Source organism: Protopterus annectens, chromosome 6.part1 (assembly GCF_019279795.1).
Source record: "Protopterus annectens isolate FY-2018-M chromosome 6.part1, PAN1.0, whole genome shotgun sequence".
Lineage (NCBI taxonomy): Eukaryota > Metazoa > Chordata > Ceratodontiformes > Protopteridae > Protopterus > Protopterus annectens.
In genome coordinates this window covers 116832171-116851588 of record NC_056738.1, presented here as the reverse complement: position 1 = coordinate 116851588, position 19418 = coordinate 116832171, and the positions used below count along the sequence as shown (strand labels likewise).

The 19418-nt window shown below is 39.7% G+C and overlaps 1 protein-coding gene across 1 annotated transcript in view; it reads right to left on the bottom strand.

Annotated features, from left to right (window-relative positions):
* The window catches only part of LOC122805262 (dynein axonemal heavy chain 11-like), a 4596980-nt gene that overhangs the window by 4540057 nt on the left and 37505 nt on the right, over positions 1-19418 (bottom strand). The window lies entirely within an intron of this gene.

Sequence of the window (19418 nt, the reverse complement as noted above, 5' to 3'; positions counted from 1 at the left end):
ACTGACATCACACACATCACCATATGTACCATCAGCTACCAACAGGTTCCCCCAGCACCTAACTAATAATGAATTGCTATGTGATCATAACATCACACAGTAGCTATGAGTGGGTGCATCAGATCACAAACAGAAACCCAGCCCTCCCTTCTGAAATGATAATTGATGCTCTTTCCAGTCCCACCTCTCTGGATCCTACAACATTTATGCTACTAAATGAACTTAGGTCATGTGGCTTACAGTCAAGGTTCCATCACTCTGCACCACAGAGCTTCCCAGAAATGCTCTTGTTATATTACTGCTTAAATGCTCGGTAAATAAGTACTATGTCAGGTTGTAGAAAAATGTGAACTTTCTTATGAGAAAGCTGTTTGGAAGTTTTCAGTGGGAGACTGCATCATTGCAGAGTGGAGGAAATGTTTAACAAAAAAAGAAGTTATGTACTCACCATAACGTTCCATCTGTGTTGTCCATTTTCATTCTTCCTCAACTGATGGGTTCAGATCTGATCCTTTGGATCTGACTCAGCCATTGCTAAAGCTTGTGGCAACCAATAACTCTCAAGCTTCTCCCTTACCCACAGTGCACCAATCCCATTACCTCAGATCTTGTTTGCTGACTTTAGCAGAAAAGGCATATTCATATTCAGAAATGGAAATGGCTATATCTGGAGATAAATATAAAGGACAGAAATGTCCTGTAACCACTCATTCTTCCAGAAGTTTCAAGGACGGTGGTTGGTGGGAGGGGAGTTGAGGAAGAATGAAAATGGACAACACATACGGAATGTTATGGTACATACATAACTTCTTTATCCGATGTTGTCAATTTTCATTCTATTCTCAACTGATGGGACAGAGTCCCCAGCTACCTAAAATCCAGGGTGGACTCAAGGAAGGATATTCCTGAGCACCACTGAGCCAAATGATGTGCTACCTCTGGTGACCAGATCCAATTTGTAATGAGTAACAAAGGTATGGGAAGTAGCCCAGGCTGCTGCTATGCATATATCATCCATGGACATTCTAGACTGAAACACTGAGGAAGTAGCCATGCATCTAATTGAATGGGCTCATAACAGTTTTGGTAGAGCAATGTCCAATATGTTATAAACAAATGAAATACAGTCAATTAGCCACAGAGATAAAATGACTTTGGCAACTGTTTTTTCCCAATTTTACTTCTGCAAATGAAACAAACAATTGGTCAGATTTTCTGATGTCTTTTATTCCATGTAGGTAAAAATGTAATTGTCTGTGAACATCCAATAAATTTATTTATTTTATTTTATTTATTTATTTTACATTTGTTAACCGGGGGTGTCTGACTGAGCCGAAAAGGCCCTTTTTCAGCAGAGGCCCGGGAGAAAAGCTCCACAAAGAAAAATTACAGACACATTTAGTTATTTAGACATGATCAGTATACACACAAATTACAAGAGACATGTTTTTACAGTTGTATGCAGCACATAAACAGTTACAGTGGAGAGAACAAACAAAAAATATTAATTTTAAAAATAAAGGTAATTAATAGATTTGTGGTGTACAGCTGAAATTTGGAACATAGGTAGAATACATACATAGTACACAGGTATAGTACATACATTGTAGATTAGCCAGTGTTTGTGAGTAAGATTGAAAACTATTATCAAGTGCTCTAGATTTAGTATGTATATGTTATCCACTTTCACTAGCCTGGGGAGCAATCATGGCACTGCCAACTTTGCTTGAGATGTTGCCTGATGAGGTCTTTAAAGGAGGCTTTGGATGATGTATTTTGAATGCTAGTAGGGACAGAGTTCCATTTTTTAGCCACTGAACTACTATATAATGCATATCCAAAGCTATTGTAGCTGTTGGTGATTTCTAGTAGTAGTTTGCTTGATGATCTAAGAGGCCTTTTGGCTGAGTGATGTTGTACTAGGTTTTTGAGGGCAGGTAATAGATAGAATGACAGAGGCAGAGCTGATTGTAGGTTAGGAGGTTGGGCAGTTCAAGCCAGTGGAGCTGTCTCAAAGCAGTACAGTGATGAGTTCTATATGAGCAATTTGCAGCAAAGCAGGCAATTCTGTTATAGCAGGCTTCCATTTTGCTTAGTTCAGTTTTGTTGAGATTAGTCAGAATGGGAGATGCACAGAGTAGGGTGGATAGAAGTTGGGAGCGAGCAATGGCTGATCTTGTGTTGTTGGTAAGAAATGGTTTGATACAGTAGAGTGACCTCAGTTTGGCATGTACTTTTTTAATAGTTAAGTTGAGATGACTATCAAAGTTTAGGTGGGAGTCTATGGTTATTCCCAATAGCTTAGCCTGTGCCACTGGAGCAATTGGAGTAGCATTTGTGGAGTAGATAGTGAATTGACTGTTAATGTTTTTGTTAGAACTGGTTATAATCATAAACTGAGTTTTCTTTTGATTGAGGATAAGTTGGGCTTTGGCAAGGTAGTTTTCAACGTCAGAGAATGCTAGTTGAGTTGTTTGCAGGAGGGAGGGAATGTTTTGTGCAGCACAGATTAATGTAGTGTCATCTACATCCTGAATTATAGATGAATGCTGTGTGGAGGTATGGAGATCATTTGTGAAGACTGTGAATAGTAGTGGTCCTAAGACAGAACCTGTGGGACTCCTATAGTTATGGGCAGCTGAGGAGAGAGAGAATTTTCCCATTTCACAGCTTGGTACATGTCAGTTAAGTAGCTTTGGAACCAGGTAAGAGTGGAATTTGATGGATGATTTTGGTTTAGTTTGTTTAGCAGGATTTGGTGTGAGACTGTGTCAAATACTTTGGACATATCCAAAAAAAAAGAGTTGACATTTGCAGGCCTTCATTTTTGAGATAGTTTACTGTGTCTGTGAAGCAGAGGAGGGCTATAGTGGTACTATGGGCAGGTCTGAAACAATGCTGAGTAGTGACAGGATGTTGCTGTCTAGGAGATAGTTTAGCATCTGGGTATGGATGCATTTTTCTAGGATTTTGGCCAGGGGGGAGAGTAATGCAATGGGTATGTAGTTATTAAGTTCAGTGGAGGTCCCGCCTTTATGTATGGGTGTAACATAGGATATTTTCCAGAGTTTGTGCACATAGTTTTCAACAACTGATCTGTTTATGAGAGTGGAGACTGGGATATCAATAACATCTGCTGTGAGTTTCAAGAAATAGCTGGGGAGTAGGTCGGCTGCTGTTGATGAGGTTTTTAGTTTGGAGAGCATGCTTTTGATTGAAGTGGTGGAAACTGTTTTGAGGGTAAAGTTTGTATTACTGTTATTTGTGTTGGGGGAGATAGTGAGGAAGGAACTGTCCTGTGATACTAAGGATAGAATTTAGTTCACAAAGTGGGAGTTGAATTGTGTTTCGATGGTAACTTTAGTGTCAGGGGTGGTAGGTTTGGGGGTAGCCGGCTTACATTTTTCCAAAATTTTTGCAGGTTGTTTTGATATTTAGTTTGTAATGTTATGTAGTAGGATTTTTTGTCCAGCCTAATGCATTTTTTGCACGGTTGTGCAGTTCTTGGTACTTAGGCTTCGTGTTTCTTTGTTTTTTTGATAGCAAAGCCAGGCAGCGTCTCTGGACTTGAGGATTTGTTTTGTTTCTTTACTGAGCCAGGGGTTTGTAGAGATTCTAACCTTGATTTTGCGCAATGTAGCGACAGTGTCTAGGTGTTGTGGAAATGTTTTGTTGAAATATGCTACAGCCTGGTCAGTTGGGAGGGTTTTTAGGGGGGGTCCAGTCACGGTTACAGAGTAAAGTGTTGAGGACCTCAGGAGAGAATTTTTTTGTGTTTCTAGTGCATATATAGTTAGTGGTTTTGCATATGCTTGTTCTACTACTTGTAAAGTATATTATGTTTTGGTCACTTAAGGTGTCTGGGAAGACTGCGTGTGTGAGGGTACAATGTGGGGTTGTTAGGACCCAGTCAAGGATAAATTTCCTTTTAGATTTTTTTATCACATCTAGTTGGAATTTGGTCTAGCTGCTGGTAGCCATGGAGATTTATTTGATTACTTGGTGGTTTTGATATACAGGTGAACCAATTTAGTGTGAAGTCCCTCAGAATAAGGGTTTTTTTTGAGTATGTGGAAGAACACCAGGATAAGAAGTCTTCAAGGCTAGCAGGTGTATTACCAGGTGGAATATAGATCACAATTGTGGTGATGACCTTTTTAGGGTGAAGTTGAAGTTGTGAGATAAGTATGTCCCAATTATTGGGGGAGGGGTAGGAGTTCGGTAATTGACGAACAGTTAAGTTGGACTTGTACAGTAAGGCAGTTCCACCCCCCTTTACAAAGTGGTCTGTCTTGCCTAATAATATTGTAGCTGGTAGGAAGAACTTCTGAGTTAGCTATATTTTTATTTAGCCAGGTTTCTGTTAAAGCAACTATGTCTGGGGAGTAGTGTGCTATTGTGGCCTGGAGTTCAGGTATTTTATTTCTGATACTTCTAATATTAATATTTAGCATTAAAAGATGGTTGGTTTTGCTGCTGTTGTTGATTTGCCCAGGGATGAAGAAAGTGGGGTGTTATGTTCTGACATTTGTGTTGGAGCAGTTTGTGTTGGACAGGATGGATTTGGGCCTGGGTTGGGGTGGATATCCCCACTTATGGTGAGCCTGGAGTTAAAATGGTTATACAGATGTTGGAGTGTGGTGAGGAGTGTGAGAAAGTATTGTGTTTTTTTGGAGTAGGAATGAGAGCATATGTGTTTAGTTCTGAATTGGTCCATTATGTAGTTCTTGAATAATTGTGGGCAGATATTATTATAATGTGTGGTGTCTGTATACGAGAGTGCATAATGTAGTGTTGTGCTACTAAGTTTAGGGATATTGCTAGAGTGATAACTTGTGGTGTTGTAAAGAATTATGAGAAGACAGACTAGACTTAGTTGTGTGATAGTCATGGTTATAAAGTTTAAGTTGTTTCTACTCAAATGTAATATGTATTCACCCTTGTTAGCAAATTTAGGAAAGAATACTAGCAAATCAATGGATTGAGTGATATATTCTGACACGACCTTAGGAAGAAATGAGGCATTAGTCCATAGTGCAACTCTAGCCTTGTGAAAAATCAAGTATGGTGGTTTAGAGGACAAGGCCTGAATCTCAGAAATTCATCTGGTAGAGGTAACAGCCATCAGAAAGATCGTCTTCCAGGAAAGATATTTAAGGTCACATGTAGTTGCTGGTTCGAAAAGGGATTTAGTAAGAGCCTGCAGTACCAGATTAAGATCCCATAGACGAGTAACATAGCTAAAGGGTGTCTTTCAAGAAGGCTTGGCTTAATTTATGAGAGGTGACAGAGGAACCTTCAAAACCAGTGTAAAAATTTGATATGGCTGCTAAATGAATTTTAATGGTTGATTAACTAGCTCCTTCTTTAAAAAGATGGGACTAAAATTCAAGAATGTTATGTATGGGGGCTGAAGAGGGCTCAGTATTATTCAGATGAGCCCAGTGAACAAACCACTTCCATTTGCTGGAATAGAGCTTTCTGGTGGAAGGCTTAAGGGAAGATAAAAATATTTGATGAACAGGTGAAGACAGCATAGGTTGTTTGGTTATTAATGAAGCTGGAGAAGCCAGACAGTCAACCTGAGGTTGGTTATGTTGGGATAACTCATGCCTGTCGGGTTGAGACAGGAGGTCTGGAGTTGAATCTAGAATCTAAGGTGGGTGAAGCAAGTGAGGCCAAAGGAAGAGGAACCAAATTTGTCAAGGCCAGTAAGTTGCAATGAGGATGACTTTGCTCTTCAACATGGCAGCTTTCTGAAGGAATTTCGAAATTAGCGGTATGGGTGGAAAAGCATAGAGTAGAGCAGGGGGCCAATTGTGAAGTAGAGTATCCCTCAGTGAATCCCCCTGTGGGGAAATTAGGGCAAAGTAGCTGTTGCATTTTAGATAGGAGGCAAAGAGGTCATAGCAAGGTTGGCCAAGTGATTGAAATTTGCTTTTGTCACTGAAAGATTGAGGGGGCTACTCATTGGGCATCACCAGTGTTCTATTCAATTTGTCTGAGTACATTGGTGGACCCCAGGATGAGTTGCTATCAGAAAGTATTGTGAAGACATTGTTAACTGCCAAATCCTTGTGGCCTCTCAACATAGAGGATAAGATTAGGTTCCTTCTTGTTTGTTGATGTACTGTATCCACAATCATGTTGTCCATTTGTATGGAGATCACACCCTTGGGGAGGATATCCTGAAATGCCTGGAATGCTGGAAGGGCCGCTGTCAGCTCCAAGACACTGATGTGAAGGTTGCCTCTGTTGTCAACCATGTAGTTTGGACTATCTTCCTGTTGAAATGTCCCCTCATCGAAGAAGGGATGCATCCATGGTCACTGTTGCAACAGGTGAATCAGTCTGGAAACGATGACCCTCAGTCACAGACAAGGATGTTATACACCAAGCTATGTGGTTTTTGCAAAGCTGCATAATCCAAATTTTTAATTGCAGGGGGTGAATGGATTCAGATCACTGCACTGCTAAGGTCCATTGCGGTACTCTCATGAAATATCTGACTAATGGAATTATTACAATTGTAGACGTCGTGAGACCTTAAAGTTATAGGATTAACCTCACTGGTGGTGTTTGGTGATGTAGAACTTAAACAACTCTAAGGCAAAATAACTGGACCCTGGATTGCGGAAGGCTGAGTATTTCAAGTTTGGTGTCTAGGTGGCATTCTATGAATTCTATACTCTGGAATCAATTGACATTTTGGCAGGTTTATGGAGATTCCTAAATTGAAAACAGCTGGAGTGCTTGATCCCAGTGCATGAGAAGGAGATGCTTGGGGGAGGCAGTGAGGAGCCAATTGTTGAAATATGTGAAGACTTAGAGGCCTAGTAGTCACATGTGTGCAGCTACTACTGCCTTGAACTTGGTGAACAACCTGGAGGCTCTGATGAGACTGAATGACAGCACTCTGAATTGGAAATGATTGGCTCCCAGCCAGAAGTGGAGAAATCTCCTTGTCTGTTTCACTATTTTGATGTGATAGTGGGTGTCCTGGAGATCATACAGCACATCCAATCATCCTTCTTCATAAGAAGCAAAATGGACTGAACAAGTCAAGTCAAAGTGAACTTTGTCATTCAGACCACACACCAGTGCAACTGAATGAAATTGTGTTACTTCAAACTCAATGTGCATACAACATATACTGATATTAATACAACAATAACACATATACTAGAGCTAATCCAACAATAACAACAGTAAGACATTTATGCAGTACAGTAACAAATACAATGACATGCACCAAGACTATTCTAGTTACATGTCTTCATCAGTACCCAAAATATTGCACAGATAACAAACTGGTTTAGGTTGCTAAGATCCAAAATTGATCTGAGGTCTCCAGTCTTCCTTGGTACTAAAAAGAACCTGAAATAACTAACTGGCCATGATGGACCATTTGGATTATTCTTTTTTTTTCTAGCAGCTTTGAAATTTCTATGGCTATGTCCCACTGATTGGGTGGAACACTGGGGACTTTCTTCTTTTTCTACAATGGGAGGGAAAAGGGATTTGAATGGCCTCGGGATATTATTCTTAGCACCCATGAATCTGATGTTATGTGCCAGGCTTGAAGGTGGAAAGAAAGATGCCCCCAGCTGCCTCCAGAGTGCAGCATTCAGGCAACCATTCAGGAGCACTGAAAGGCTTTCTCAGAAAATGGACCACAAAAGCCTTGATTATGCAGTCCACCTCTGCCTCTTGGGTGTCATCCATTAAAATTTGCCTCCTCTTCTGCCAAGGAAAAGTCTGTCACCTTGGGACTCATGGAAAGTACTCTATGATTTGCAGAACTACATAATCTTCTCCAGTCTCTGGTTCCTAGAGAATGTTTTTGTGGGGAGGAAAAGTGCATAGAGAGTCTTGCAATCTTGTTGGCTCCTAGTGAGTGTATCCCTGACTAGTGGTCCAAACAAGGTGGAAGCGTCATAAGCAGCATTGACAAAGGACAAATTAAAGCCATAGGTAAAGTCACATAGTCGCATTCAGACATGGCAGCATATGATAATGCCAGTGTTTGTTGCTCTGCCAGTATAACCAGCTGCATGCATTAGAGAGCAGGTGCATGGCCACATTAGAGGTGGGTTAAAGAATGGAAAGCTGGAAATCCACAGTTTTCTGAACATCTACATGCAACTCCCTTAACAGCGACTTGATGATCTCTTTATTCAAGTCACTCTGGAACCTTGTTAAATGGGCTAAATAGTTCAGTGATCTAAGAGCAAAATTCAATAATGTATAGGCAGACTTCCCAAATCTGTCCATTGCCCTAGATTCTCTATTAGGAAGATGAACAGATATGCTTTTTCTGATAGGTCCTCCTTGGTGGCTGCTGCCACTGTCGTAACATCAACTGGTGGACCCTTACTCCAGTGCTTCCTGTCTGTTGGCACTGATAATATTCTATTTCTTAGGGATGGGCTCTACCACATCAGGGTCCTTCTATGCCTGTTGAGCCATAAGATCAATAAGTGGACCAATGGGAGGTACCACCCAGGATGATGTTGGTCTAGAACCAAAGGTCCCCAAGAATACTAACTCATCTGGCAAAGGGTCTTGGGACAACCAACCCCCTCTCTGTTTCATTAATATGAGAATGCCATTGAAGGTGACATCTTCAGAAAGGGAGCAAGTATCTTCAGTGAAAGAGTCTATGGAAGAGTCTAGGTGCTTCCACTTGCATGTCTGTCTTCTTAGAGTAGTAGAAGAGTTAGAATCAGATGGGGAGTTAATGATGCAAACTTCCTCAGAAGCCCTCGATACCGACTGTTCCTGTCCAATAAGAAGAAGAGGTGAAGACACAGCCTGTACATGGCGCTTGGGTGAAGCCACTTTTTCCTTGGCATTTGCCAAAACCCTTTCAAAAGCCTCAAAAGCTGAGTCTGTCACCTGAATGGATGGCTCCTTCTGTTCCAAAGAGAGGGAAACCTCAACAACAAGCAGCCCAGACCCAAAGCTGACCTCAGTCGGAGCTGTTCAGGGCTAGAGTGCCAAGAGGGAGAGGCAGCTCTGAGAATCTCAGTGTCAATTCTCCACCCCTGGAGCTTGGCACTAAAGTTTTGTCTTTGTCGACACACTGATTTATTGAAGTATGTGTTGCATGTGATTTGTTTTGAGGTGGTGGATTTTTGGATGTCTGCTTTGGGAGCCTCTGTTGTTTTGGTAAGTTTTTTATTAGAGCCTCCGAGTATGTCTTTGTGTTTTATGCGTTTGGTTTGCAGTTGTGGTAGGTCAATGTGGGAATGGGATTGTTGTGTGTGTGGTTGCCATCTCCTCCTGTCTGGTCATGCCAGCCCTGAGTTGAGAGAGTTCAGCCTCCAGTTTGGCTATATAGTTGCATCTCTCACATGTATTTGTGTTTGTTGGGAGGAGGAGAGGGTTGTCTGTGTACATGAGACAATTGTAGCATTGTCTCAAGATGCCCAGATTGACCAGCTGAACTGGAGACAACACCAGTAATCTACCACTCGACATGCTAGGACAGTATAAGGGAGTGGTATACCTTTAAGGGAAGTGGGTATTCACAGGGGTGGTAAGTAGATGTAGTGCTTTACTTAGTATGAGAGTGCTTACTTAGTAGAGAAGTATTGAGAACAAGTGCTAGGCTTATAATACAGTGAGTAATCTGGTTATACTAAGAGTAGAGCTTCCTTAAGGGAAAATTTGAAGAACAGACTTGGCGGAGCCAGAAAAAGTTTAACCGGCGCTGCGCTATGCGCACGACCGCGCAAAGCCGTGCAAACCATTGCCCCTCCTTTATCTGATTTAAAAATTAAGATGTTTTCATCTTTTAATAGGGCATCAAAACACTCTTTTTCTCCTTTTGTTAAATTGTAATATTTAAATTTAGAATCATTATCTAACATTTCTAACAATTGCATTTCGCAAACATTCAAGAACATTTCTAATTCTTTACAAAGAGGTGGATTATAGCAGCTTGGTTTATAAAAATCACAGCTATTGAATTTCTGACTTCTGAATAGAAGTCAGAAATGTAACTTTCTAACATAGTCTCTTAATTCATTAATCATAGTAAGTTTGTCAGCCCTTTGGGCAGGGGCAAAATTCCATCCTTTGCTCAGCACACAACATTCTTCATAGGAGATATTTTTCTCACACAGATTAACAATTTTGAAATTCACATTATTTATGTCTTCCACTGTTTTTGATGGTAATTCCAGTTCTTCTTTGGAACTTTTCTGCCCCCCCCCCCCAGTTTTTTTGCTGTTGTTGTTTATTATAATAAGGCTTATCTTTATAGCCATCTGCTGTCACTTGGGCCCAAGTTTTATTTTGATTGTCAACTCTTTGATATACTTCAATAATCTGCTTATTCTCATTTGCTTTATGTTGTATTTCATTAGTTTTATTCCTAAAATTATCTTTGGTTTTGGCTTTAACTACTTGTTCATTTGCATGCTGTATTATTTCCCCTGCCATATTGGCATGGACATCCGCCACTGTTGTAATCTGATTTTTGTTTCCAAGTCTTTCCGACCTCCTTAATAAACTTGTATCTTCTCCAGCAGCTTTATTTCCCATATCAAACTCATTTTGACCATTTTCGTTAACACTTGTTTCAAGCCTCAGCCCATATGCTGAAGCCGTACCATTAGCATATTCATTCTTGTTTCTTAAACTTTTTTCTTTTCTTTGACATAGCTCGTCATTCAACTTGTGCAATTTTTCTTGAATTTGCACCATTTTGCTACCAAAATTGTCTCTGGAGGTGTTGTCTTTCAAAATTTCGTGGTTTTCTCTAATTCTAACAGTTAATTCTTGTAATTTGATGGTATTGGCTTCATATAATAGCTCCATATATTGAAAACCCGCCCTTTGGTGTATGTTCAACCATTTATCAGTAAACTCCTTTGGCAGGTCTTTTCCTGCTGGTAAATTTTTAACCCTTAGACCTTCGGTACTTGGCTTTCAAGCTGTTTTCAAAAACAAATTGTCCCATTGTAGGCATTTTACTGTAGTAAGATCTTTCTCCAGCCCATTAAACAGCTCTTTAATATTAACGCGCACTCATACTCATTTCGGCTGTACACCATTATTGTCACAGTTCGTAAAAGGGTTAGACGGTGGAGCTAAACATCCCTTTAGGATGTCTTCTTCATTGTTATTAACCGCAGTTTTTTTAGACAGTTTATTCACAGTATTGACCATACCTTCTTCATTAATTATAAATGAACCGCTCTGTGTGTCATTCAAAACACAACCGGCGGAAACAGTTGTGAAACCTGTAGAGCCTTTCGAGGCCACACCTCTCTCCATGCCTGTCAAAACTGCAACGAAAAGCACAAATCCACAAAAGCAGCCAAAAAGAACGCTAAATCGCAAAACAAACTCCAAAAGTAAAAAGTGTTGACAGACACAGCACAAAGGTAAAACCAGGATTTATTCCAGACACGAATCACTCCAAAATTCCACCACAAGTGAGCGCTTTCATCTCCTAACATCGGAGATTTCTTCAGACTGGTGGTGAAGCAAAAGCAATACACTCCTGAGATAATAAGTGAATAAGTGATCAAAAACTGGAGGAAACAGGGTATTTGGTTCAAAGAATGAGGAGGAATCACATGAAAAGGAGGAAGGGACTCCCATTGTCATTTGTACTCCTGTTGGATGTTTCTCAGAACCCATTTGTCTGAGATAATCTGATATTACTGGGGAAGATGAAGCTCTTTATTGATGGCTAGATCACCAGGGGAGAGGGAGCTTGAACAGGTAAGTAATCAATCAGACTTTTTGCACTGCCCTCAGTTCTGGGAGGCTTTCCTTTTCTTTTTAGAGCCTCCTTGCCATTGCTTTTTAAAATACTGTTTGTGACAGCTTTGCTGCTTACATTTCTACTTGAAAAAGGGGTCTGCTCTAGAAAGAAAGTTTTTTATTGAACTTAGAATTCATTTAAGGACACCAGCAGAAGAAGGGCCAAACAGAATACTTTGTTTAGGGAAAAATTTAAAATCCCAAATTTAATAATCTTTTAGTAAGTTTTGAGAAAGTAAACAAGCAAATCTTCTCATGACAAAAGCGTAACAGCAGCTGTGGTTACAATATCCACAGAATCATAAGAGCACTTTAAAGAGTATTTGGTTGCATGAGTAGATACAATTAAATAATTAAGCAATAACCCATGCCTGGGTGGGGGTAATGCTTGATTTACCCACGGTTGGTGTGGTTTGGTTAAGAGGGCGAGGCCCAAGTGGCCAAACAAAGACAACCGTGGGTAAATCCAGCATTACCCACAGCCAGAAGTGGGTTATTGCTATTATACAATGACATTAAAGAAAAATACTTACTTTTTAATGGCATTGTATAATGCCTCCGTGCTGCCCTTCCGCAGCTGTCAGGTATTCTCCGGCAGTTCTAATGTACTGCACATGTGTATGCTTATGCAGTACATCAGAGCTGTGTGTGGAAGCAACGGAGAAAGGCAGATCTCCGTTGCTTTTTAAAAGTGTCTCGCTATGTTATGAATGTTTAACATAGCGAGATAGCCTTTAAAAAAGCAACGGAGATCTTCCTTTCTCTGTTGCTTTTTTTAAAGCTGTCTCGCAATGTTAAACCCATTTAACATAGCGAGACAGCTTTAAAAAAAGCAACAGAGAAAGGAAGATTTCCGTTGCTTTTTTTTTAAGCTATCTCACTATGTTAAACCCATTTAAGATAGCGGGATTACAACAAAGGAGCTCTTGCGTTCTCCGTTGCTGTCTATTAAAAAAAAAAAAAGACTGGAAAAATTCCGGGCGACCGGACCTTTTTCCATTAGTATAAGTCTGATTTACAATGGGCATGCTGACCAATCAGCATGCACATTTGGAATATTTGATGGGGGGGGGGTCATTGTATAATTTAAAGTTTTAACCTTTGACAAGGCAGGTTAACTTTCCTATGTTCTCAAGGAAGCCAGTAAAAAAATTCAATGTGTGAATCTGGCATTTCAAAATTCTGAAAGTTAAAGTAGCAGAACAATAAACTTTCTTCCCATATCTATCAAAAGCTTTCCCTTTCTTGTCAGAGGGAATGATGTTAGCATTAACAATATCTTTAACAGCAGAAGAATTTGATAAGGAAATAACAGAAAGGTCCGACTTAGGGTTAGTAAACAGATATTCATGAATCTGAGGTACATTGTGTGCCATTTTAGACTTTCTATGAGCAGGAGGTTACTTGTCAGGTTGTAAGCTGTTAAGAAAAACTTCTTCAAAAGCTGATAGGACAGGAATGATGGCTGCAGCTGCAGAAGATCCAGTTGCAACAAATCATAATTATTTTGCTGGGGAATAGGGATTTCATTCTGTTCCTGCTGAAAACATCTTTCATTTTGGCTAACATTGCTGAGAAAAAAGATAATATTTGGAGGTAAATCTGTAGTAATATTTTCTTCAGAATCAAACTACAGTTTGGGGAGAAATTACAAAAGAAAACAGTTTCCCTCTGTTCTTCAAGCTGGGAACATACCTCCCAACTGTCCAGATTTTCCCAGAAAGACCAGATTTTTGTCTTGTATTTTTGGTCTGTTCCTCATAAAAGTTGTACTTTTCTGGCAAATCACTGAGGAATGAGGTCACAAAACAATGACATACATTTGAATTTCAGACTTCATATCCTTCAGAAATAGAGGCTAATGCAAACTCTTATTCTAGCAAAAATCAAAATGTCTAAGAGGAATATTTACAATCTGTCACTATTTTGGGGCCTCTTGCCCCCCCCCCCCCCACATTATTCTAAACTTTGTCCAGATTTCTTGAGCTAAGAGGTTGAGAGGTGTGGCTAGGAATCAGTATTAGAATGTGGCTTGGCTTCCCAAGGAAGTACACCAGAAGAACAAAGACATATTGATGTGAGCCAAGTCCAGCCACAGCAGAGTCACTCATCAGTTAGGAGCTGGCCTGACACCCTATGACTCCTGAGAAATGTTCTTTTTCTTGCAGACAGAAGGAAGAAATGAGGAGAAAGGTAAATGCTTGATGATTCATCCAAGAAAAAAAAAACTGAAAGACAGGTAGTGAAACCTTTTTGAGTCAGTAAACTCCCTGACAGAAAAATAAGTACTCTGAGGTAAAAAAAAAAAAAATGATATTCCTACAAAAACAATGTCCTGGACCCTAAGACACACATTCTTCATAAACATGTTGAAAATAAGTAGAAAACTAATTTTTACATTTTTTTAAGGCAAGCATTCACACATTAATTCCCTCACAAGTAATGATAGTTCATAAAAAGCAATGTTCTTATCATAAAATAATAGATTCACAGAAAGAAAAAAATGATTTTCCTCAGAAAAATGAAACTATGGAAAGTTTTCCCCAGCAGGGTGCTTATTTGCTCATCCTTGAAAGATTGCTAGTCAATCATAAGTTCCTTAAAGCCGTCAGAGGGAGTACACTTTGGCAGTAAGAAAGCTCTGAAGTTTTTGACACCTAAACTGCTCCTTTTATGTTGTTCTGCTCAACTGCCTAATAGTTAACATGGCCGGCCTTAGGCATAAGCGAACTAGGCGACCTCCTAGGGTGCCATACAACTGGCCTCGTAAAGGGCGGAATTTTATGTATTTATTTATTTATTTTAATTAATGTACTTTTGTTATTTTGCGATCTTCTCAGCGCCCTGTCTCTGAGTGAAGGGCGCCAAAAAGATAGCAAAATAACAAATCCATAAGGCAAAGGGAAGGGGGAAGCTCCCTCCCACTTTTATAGCATCAGGCTGGCTTCAACAAGTTAAAAAAATATATATATATATATATATATATATATATATATATATATATATATATATTCTGCCGTCATGCACGGAACTTAAGTTAGTTCAGTGAAGAGAAGGGTTAGGGTCATCATGCGTGCAAGTGTGGCCATTCAGATTCAAAACAAGGTAAGTGTAAGTGTGAGTCTATGTGTAAGTTAAGCCGTTCATTTCTGTATGCGAGAGAAAGTTTGTGCGGGTATGTATTTGTATGTAATAAGACGTTATGTACCTACCATAACGTTCCATGTTAGTTGTCTTCTTCGCCTTCTTTCTTACTGGTTGGGTTCGAGCGATCCTCGGCTCGACTGCCATCTTCAAAAGCTTGAGAGCTGCTTACTGGCTCGAGGGCCTCCCTAGAAAGAATCAGACTTGAATGCAGAACCGTTTGGTGGTCCTTGCCTTGAGTGAGTAAATCCAGTCTGTGCAGAAGTTTGTGGTAATTGCCCTTGGCTATTTTCAAAAGAAGAAGTGCCACTGTTGCCTGGACCATCAACACTATCTTAGGGGAGTACTTCTGGACCTTTTCAAGAACCCTGGCTATCAGTGAAAATGATGGAAAAGCAAAAGGGAACATTCCTGTCCATGGGAGCAAGAAGGCATCTGTCTTTCAATCCTGTTTGCAATGAATCCTGGGGCAGAAATTTGTGCAGATGTGTGTTCTGAATGGAGGCAACATTTATTTTAGATATCCCCCATAGTTGGATCAATTCCTGGAAGACCCTAGGGTGCAGTTTCCATTCATTATTGTCTGTCCTGGTCCTGTTCAACATGTCTGCTAAAATGTTTGTTCCCTGACAGAATGTATGAAGCATACAGAGTCAAACTTAGCTGAGCTGCTACCTTCTGGGCTACCATAGCAAGTATGCAAGTGGGTAAGATCTGGTAACCCCTGTTTGTTTATGTAACACATTACTATGGTGTTGTCTGTGATCACCAACAAAGGTCCAGGACACCAGAGGTGATTTAAGATCTTTAAAGCACTTATTATTGCTATTATCTCCTTGACATTTATGTGCTTTTGTCTTTCCTGCATGTTCTGCAGACCTTACACATTCAACCCCAAGCAAAGTATTAGGCATTTGTTGTGACAGACTGTAAAGCAGGCAAAAAGGAGAAGGGAAGACCTGGGTTGAAAGATAACTGGTCCATCTGCCACAGTAGCTCCCTTCTCACAAACCACAACACTGGAGTCTAAAAAGATAAAGGATGTTGATGCTGAGACCAGACTGATCTGAGGTACCACTGAATTGTTCTCATGTGAAGTCTGGCCAAAGGAATCATGACAAATAAAATGGTCATGAAACCTAAAATCATGAGAAATTCCCTGGCAGATGTCAGAGACTGGTTGGAAAAGGTCAAGAAGTTTTCTCTGTACATTTGTACTTTGTGCTAAAGAAGCAAGGCATTTCCTAAGGAAGTATCCAGAAGATATCTCAGAAAAATAACTATTCTGTGAATCAGAATGAGAATTGGTTTATTTATGTTCAGTTGAAACTTCAGACTGAGAAGGAGTTTGACACATCTCAGAGATTCTACATAACTGGAAAATGAGTCTGCAGATATAAGACTATCATCCAGATATGGCAATATGTGAATTCCTTGAAGTCTGCAGTAAGCAATTACTGGAGCTAGATACTTTGCATATATCCTTGGTGTAGTAGATAGGCCAAAGGGTAATACAGAGAATTGATAGTGTCAATAGGAATGTGATGGTAAGAATATTTTAAGTCTAATGTTGCCCTGGAAAGGAAGAGGGAGTGAAAACTGACAAGATTTGGAGGGACAGCATTTTGAACTTTAGGACCTCAAAATATAGATTGAAAAAGGGAAGCTCCAGAGCAGTTCTCCAAGTCCCCTCTTTTTTGGCACCAGAAAAGTCCTCAAATAAAAATATTTGCCTGTCTGATCTGAAGGCACTAATTCTATGACCTCCTGAGATGATAAGTGAATAAGTGATCAAAAACTGGAGGAAACAGGGTATTTGGTTCAAAGAATGAGGAGGAATCACATGAAAAGGAGGAAGGGACTCCCATTGTCATTTGTACTCCTGTTGGATGTTTCTCAGAACCCATTTGTCTGAGATAATCTGATATTACTGGGGAAGATGAAGCTCATTATTGATGGCCAGATCACCAGGGGAGAGGGAGCTTGAACAGGTAAGTAATCAATCAGACTTTTTGCACCGCCCTCAGTTCTGGGAGGCTTTCCTTTTCTTTTTAGAGCCTCCTTGCCATTGCTTTTTAAAATACTGTTTGTGACAGCTTTGCTGCTTACATTTCTACTTGAAAAAGGGGTCTGCTCTAGAAAGAAAGTTTTTTATTGAACTTAGAATTAATTTACGGACATCAGCAGGAGAAGGGCCAAACAGAATACTTTGTTTAGGGAAAAATTTAAAATCCCAAATTTAATAATCTTCTGGTAAGTTTTGAGAAAGTAACCAAGCAAATCTTCTCATGGCAAAAGCATATCAGCAGCTGTGGTTACAATATCCACAGAATCATAAGAGCACTTTAAAGAGTATTTGGTTGCATGAGTAGATACAATTAAATAATTAAGCAATAAGCCATGTTGTGGGTAATGCTTGATTTACCCACGGTTGGTGTGGTTTGGTTAAGAGGGCGAGGCCCAAGTGGCCAAACAAAGACAACCGTAGGTAAATCCAGCATTACCCACAGCCAGAAGTGGGTTATTGCTATTATACAATGACATTAAAGAAAAAATACTTACTTTTTTTAATGGCATTGTATAATGCCTCCGTGCTGCCCTTCCGCAGCTGTCAGGTATTCTCCGGCAGTTCTAATGTACTGCACATGTGTATGCTTATGCAGTACATCAGAGCTGTGTGTGGAAGCAACGGAGAAAGGCAGATCTCCGTTGCTTTTTAAAAGTGTCTCGCTATGTTAAGAGTGTTTAATATAGCGAGATAGCCTTTAAAAAAGCAACGGAGATCTTCCTTTCTCTGTTGCTTTTTTTAAAGCTGTCTCGCAATGTTAAACCCGTTTAACATAGCGAGACAGCTTTAAAAAAAGCAACGGTGAAAGGAAGATTTCCGCTGCTTTTTTTTTAAGCTATCTCACTATGTTAAACCCATTTAACATAGCGAGATTACAACAATGGAGCTCTTGCGTTCTCCGTTGCTGTCTAATAAAAAAAAAAAAAGACTGGAAAAATGTCCTGGCGACCGGACCTTTTTCCATTAGTATAAGTCTGATTTACAATGGACACGCTGACCAATCAGCGTGCAAGTTTGGAATATTGATGGGGGGTCATTGTATAATTTAAAGTTTTAACCTTTGACAAGGCAGGTTAACCTTCCCATGTTCTCAAGGAAGCCAGTAAAAAATGCAACGTGTGAGTCTGGCAGTTCAAAATTCTGAAAGTTAAAGTAGCAAAACAATAAACTTTCTGCCCATATCTATCAAAAGCTTTCCCTTTTTTGTCAGAGGGAATGATGTTAGCATTAACAATATCTTTAGCAGCAGAAGAATTTGATAAGGAAATAACAGAAAGGTCTGACTTAGGGTTAGTAAACAAATATTCATGAGTCTGAGGTACATTGTGCGCCATTTTAGACTTTCTATGAGCAGGAGGTTACTTGTCAGGTTGTAAGCTGTTAAGAAAAACTTCTTCAAAAGCTGATAGGACAGGAAGGATGGCTGCAGCTGCAGAAGATCCAGTTGCAGAAAATCATAATTATTTTGCTGGGGAATAGGGATTTCATTCTGTTCCTGCTGAAAACATCTTTCATTTTAGTTAACATTGCTAAGAAAAAAAGATAACTCTTTGGAGATAAATCTGAAGTAATATTTTTTTCAGAATCAGAAACTACAGTCTGGGGAGAAATTACAAAATAAAACAGTTTCCCTCTGTTCCCTGTTCTTCAAGTTGGGAACATACCTCCCAACTGTCCAGATTTTCCCAGAAAGTCCAGATTTTTGTCTTGTATTTTTGGTCTGTTCCTCATAAAAGTTGTACTTTTCTGGCAAATCACTGAGGAATGAAGTCACAAAACAATGACATACATTTGAATTTCAGACGTCATATCCTTCAGAAATAGAGGCTAATGCAAACTCTTATTCTAGCAACAATCAAAATGTCTAAGAGCAGTATTTACAATCTGTCACTATTTTGGGGCCTCTTGGGGCCTCCCCCCACCCACATTATTTTAAACTTTGTCCAGATTTCTTGAGCTAAGAGGCTGAGAGGTGTGGCTAGGAATCAGTATTAGAATGTGGCTTGGCTTCCCAAGGAAATACACCAGAAGAACCAAAACATATTGATGAGCAGTCCAATGAGTCAAGTCCAGCCACAGCAGAATCACACATCAGTAAGGAGCTGGCCTGACACCCTAAGACTCCTGAGAAATGTTCTTTTTCTTGCATACAGAAGGAAGAAATGAGGAGAAAGGTAAATGCTTGATGATTTATCCAAGAAAAAAAAACTGAGAGACAGGTAGTGAAACCTTTTTGAGTCAGTAAACTCCCTGACAGAAAAATAAGTACTCTGAGGTAAAAAAATAAATGATACTCCTACAAAAACAATGTCCTGGACCCTAAGACACACATTCTTCATAAACATGTTGAAAATAAGTAGAAAACTAATTTTTACAGTTTTTTTAAGACAAGCATTCACACACAAATTCCCTCACAAGTAATGAT